Here is a 5,032-nt window from a genome sequence, read left to right on the forward strand (position 1 = left end):
GGCTTCTAAGCCCAAGAATTCCTGTGCTGTGAAAACCAATCTCCCATTGTTTTTAAAATTCAGAGATCAAACCATAAACCATGTGAACCACATCCCATGTATAAACAATGACCCGCTTAGGCAGATTTTCTAACACCTTGCCCCTGGGCAAGTTCAGCTCTGCAAGCTAACACCATAGCATTACTGAGCAGTCCTGGCTGCAGCATGGCACCAGGCTACAGCTGCTCCTTCCCTGCTAGCAACTGAACCAAGAAGATAATAAGGTGGATGAGGAAGACTGCTTCAGGAGGGACTTTTCTTGGAATGGCTTCTCTCTGTCCATCCCTGTTTCTGGGCTCCTAAATCAAGCATTGATAGGTAGGAAGGGATGAGTCCCAGATCTGGAAAAAACAGCAGCAGCTCCAAAACTTTGAGCATACAAAAAGCACCTGTCTGAGTTCTCATCCCAGAGCTGCAGATGCAGGACACCAGTCTGAAGGATCTCTTACGTCTTCAGAATTGTGTGGCCTTCACAATCTGGAAGCTGGCAGCTGCCTGGCACACCAGCCATCAGCTAACCCATTTGGGCAGCCTAATCCTTGCAGGTAGGCAGATGGACATGTGCACTGCTATTAAGCAGGTGCTGTGGTCACATGATGCAAGGCTTGATAGTCCTCAGGAGGGTAATAATGACTTTGTCCCTATGTTTTTCTCCAGTTGCACTGGGGGCAATTGATAGAAGCCATGTTCCTATTTTTGGCTTCCTGCATAGGGCGGTGGAGCTCATAAACACTCATGGGTATCGTTCTTCAAGCACTGTGGCCTGGTTGGTCACAGCAGTAGCTTAACTAATGTTTAGCCATATGAGTGTGGGTTGGTCTAGAAAAGTTCATGATGCTGGCTTTTCAGGAGTTTTACCTGTTTTTTCCTCATGAAAAATGCCAATCTTCCAGCACAGCCAACAGTATGGGTAGGAAGGGTATCAGCATTCCCCCTGCTATCCCTGGAGACCTGCCTACTAACTACAGACCTGGCAGATGAAGTCTTTTGCTGGACATTTATATGTCCACAAAGCAGAATGGTTTAACTGCCCCCTAGGCAGCTTCAGGGGGACAGTGGAGGAGTGGTAAAGATGACAGGCACAAACTGGAACTCTTGAGGCAGTTGACACTACATGCCTGTGTGCTGTGCTCTGTACAACACCTGCAATAGCAAGAGAGACTGTGGGCTGGCGGCTGTATTTTTACTATGCAAGGGCTGTTCCGAAGTGTGAGAACTGCACTTCATTGTAGGAGCAATTTCAGTGCTGCAACCTACCAACCTAAGGGGGTCATTGTTTAAATGTGGGATGTGGTTCACATGCTTTAGAGATATCTGAATTTTAAAAACAAAGGGAGATTAGTTTTCACAGCACAGGAACTTGTGGGCTTAGAAGCCAAATTAAAAACAAACCTCCACATATAAAATATATACTGATTTATTTTCCTACAAGTGCAAATGCTTTGACCCTTTTCAGCAGGGGGGTGAATTAAGCAGGGGCTTGAATTAAGAGACATTTTGGTTCATAAGCTTTTAGCTGTTGGCCCACAGTCCAAAAGCTTACTGTTGCTTGCTGCCCCAGACTTCGCTTTTGATGGCTGCCTGGGAATCTTGGGAGCCACAATGGTGTGGCACCAGCCTCAGGTCTGGGACACAAAGAACAATGCAATTCGACTCCCAGAGAGCTTGGTGTTCATGCTGAGAGGAGCTGCAGGAGCAGGTTGTACCGGCAAGCCACTTCTGCCCAGCAGGAGGTAATGGACCCTATACAACTGGAGCTACAAAGTCTGAGGGTTTGGGGTTGAGAACGTGGGAGGCAACTATAGTGGTGAGCTTGCTTCCCAACACACGTGTCTGTGTGCTTACTAACTCCATCAGGTGCCTCCAACTACCTCCTCCTTCATTCCTGTGGTCTCCTGGATCCACTCTGACATCAGGGTCCATTTCCCACCAGGCCCCTGCTCACAGCAAGCCCCGTCTCTAAGAAGCCCCTCTCTTCAGGAATTTCCATTGCTTTTCATCCTGAAGAAACACCCTCCACTCCTGGTTGCCCTCCATCATTTTTAAGGGCTTTGGTGAGGTCACTTGAGACTTCCTCTTTTGTTCTCTTTTCCCTTGCTCTCCAGTTTGCCTGAGGCTGAGTAGTTGTTAGCGGACATGTCTGTATGGATTCCCACGTGGCTGGTGCAGACCCCTAAGGTGAGAAAAGTAGCAAGTGGTTCTGGTTAACTGCTCAGTTGCTGTGGTAGCAGGATAAAACGTTTCTTGCTCTACAATTTTGAGGAGCTACAGCTACTTTCCAGCCTTCGGAGACTGGAGGCCGGATGACCCGTTTCCCTCTTCCATCCATTTGTTTTGAAATTGCAGTATGGCAGGCCTCTATAGCCTGTAGAGGTGACAGCAGTGGTTGCCTGCCAGGCTGGTCACTGCACTGAAGTTCTGCTGTAGGACACTTCAGGTTTGACACCCAGCCTGAGGTCAGAGGCCATGGGGCAGGACAATAAGGAACAGCAGCACTTCCTGGGCATCGTAAGGGAGGTGAGGAGGTAGGATGAGACCAGGCTGGTGATTGCTAGCGGTTTGTTCCTCTTCAGGCAGCCCCAGCATTGGGGAATGCATCCCTGAGTCATATGATCAAGCAGAAACAGAACCACCTGTTTAAGGCCTAATTTCCACTACACAGTTTTGCCAAGCAATGTCCAGTTGTGCCAGCAAAACTCTGTGTCCACAAACAATGCTTCCCTGGGGGAAGAACCTCCTTTCTGCTGGCAGAGCTAAACCAGGCAAAGTGCAGTAAGGCTTCTACTGCTGCTTGAAGTCCAGCAGAAGGCATGTGCAGGCCTCCTATGCATTCTGGTCCCTACAGTGCTGGTGGCTGTTTCAGGAGCACTTTGCGCTCTGGGACAGCTGCTGAGGGGAGCTACCAGAACCCCCTAGGCATGCACGTGGTTGGTGGTAGCAACCGCTGTCTGTCACTAGAAGTTCTGGTGGTCGGATAAGTAGTGACCTCCTGATGTCCTGGCTGGAAGAATGTAACACCTATTGAGGAACCTGGGAGAAATCAGCCCTGCCTTGCAATATTAGTGCCTTCTTTCCATCTACAGTTGTGGATTGTCCACATCCAAGACAAATCGCACGTTACTGCTGGGATCCTGTGCCAAAATCCCATCCACTTCATCATAAGGACAGGTGGCTGGGGTGCTATTGAAAGTCCATTTTCTTTCCTTTTTCTCTTTTACCTTCTTGGAACCCTTCTCTATATTCTTTGCTTTCACACTACATTGTAAGATGTCCCTGTGATCCCACATGGCCATCCCCCCTTTTGATTCTCTCCAAAATGCCAGTGTTTCTATGTCTTGAGGCCATCTCTTCCCCTTCCCAAATATTTCCCAGAAGGCAAGGCCCTCAGGATCCATGCCTGCTGCCTGATGAGGCCAAGTACAAAGTTAGAACAAAATATTGGGTGTTCTAACTCCTGGAGCAGATGAGTAAAAATGGCCAGAACCCACCTGTGCACCCACATTCAAATGTGGAGGTGACACCCATTCATCCTGGCCCCAGGGCACTAGAGGACACACAGGTAATCAGAGTGGCTGGTGGGGGTAGGGGATAAAGCAGAGTGGGAGGCAAGTGGAGGTCCACCAAAACAGTCTGAAGCACAGGTGCAACCACACAGATGTTACTGGGTTGTGATTTACTGGAGGTGAAATACTGCAGGCTTCAACAAAAGTAACAGCAGCACAGCCCTTCCCTAAGCATAGTGCACTCAGGAATTGTGTTGTGTGGATGCACATCTCTTTACACCAGTACAACTTGGTTTAAAAACCATATAAACAGAAAAGCCCCGAGGCTCAGCCTGTGCAACAAAGTTCTGACCAATCTTTTGGGCAGGCGTGCCACAAATTAGCCCTGCACTCTCCTCAAATGTCCCTCTTATCCCCTTCCCCAGCCGGATCTGCTGCTTGATTTTCTGCTTGGAGGCCTGTGGTTCCTGCCCAATCTGATGTTCTGTTTTCTGCTCCCTGCCCTACCCGCTGCCTGTCTCCTCCCTGACCTGCTACCTGCCACTGTTTGGCCACTCCTGGGGAGTGGTGTAAATCACATCTGAAATCAATCGTGCTCCTTCTCAGCCTCCAGTGAAAATGGAAGCAGCACATGGGCTCCAAAGCTCTAAAGTCATCTTGTGCCACCTGTCCTTCAAAAAACCCTCACTGACAGGAATGAGACTGCCCCAAAGGAGAACTTCAGCCTTACAAAGGTGCTGAGAGACCTGGGGCCTCGATTCATGTGTGGGGCCCTGCCCCCATATCGAATCTCAGTCAGCAAAGGAGGTCACATGCAGGGGGCAGCTTGGAGACACTGGTTCTCTCTGCCTTCCAGCACAGTGCCTTCTCTGCCTGCTCTCCTCCCTCATGAGTTCTCAGTCTTCATCAACTGTAATGCAATACAGTGATGCACAGTTTCTTCCTGGGTTAGTGGATCAAATGCCAGAAAACTCACACAAGCAGCTGTTTTGGGGCTATGTTTTTAAAAGGGTGTTGAACGCATTGCTTCCCAGATCACAGAAAATGAGGGCATCTAGTCCAACCCCCTGAGCAAAGCAGGACCATCCCCAACTATCTCACCCCAGCCAAGGCTTTGTCGAGCTGGGTCTTAAAAACCTCCAAGGATGGAGATTCCACAACCTCTCTGGGTAACCAGTGCCAGTGCTTCACCACCCTCCTAGTGAGAGAGTTTTCACTGGTATCTAACAAACGTCCGAGATGCTTGGCTTTTCTCAGCCTGTCCTCTCTGCCGGATTCGATGGCTGAGAAGTTGGGCCGTGGCTGCCGCACAGGCAGACCCTCTCACGCAGCAGGGCCGGGGGTTTAATACCAGCCTGGCCCCCGGCGGGACGCGGTTGCAGGGACCTGTTGAAGGCAGCGGCTGCCTCCAGCTCCTGGCTGCGCGGCCTCGAGGCCGGCCTGCCCGAAGTTGGGCGCGGGCCGAGCAGCGCCTCCCCCTCGGACACGCG

Source organism: Alligator sinensis, unplaced genomic scaffold (genome assembly GCF_000455745.1).
Source record: "Alligator sinensis unplaced genomic scaffold, ASM45574v1 scaffold511_1, whole genome shotgun sequence".
In the NCBI taxonomy this organism is placed as follows: Eukaryota; Metazoa; Chordata; order Crocodylia; family Alligatoridae; genus Alligator; species Alligator sinensis.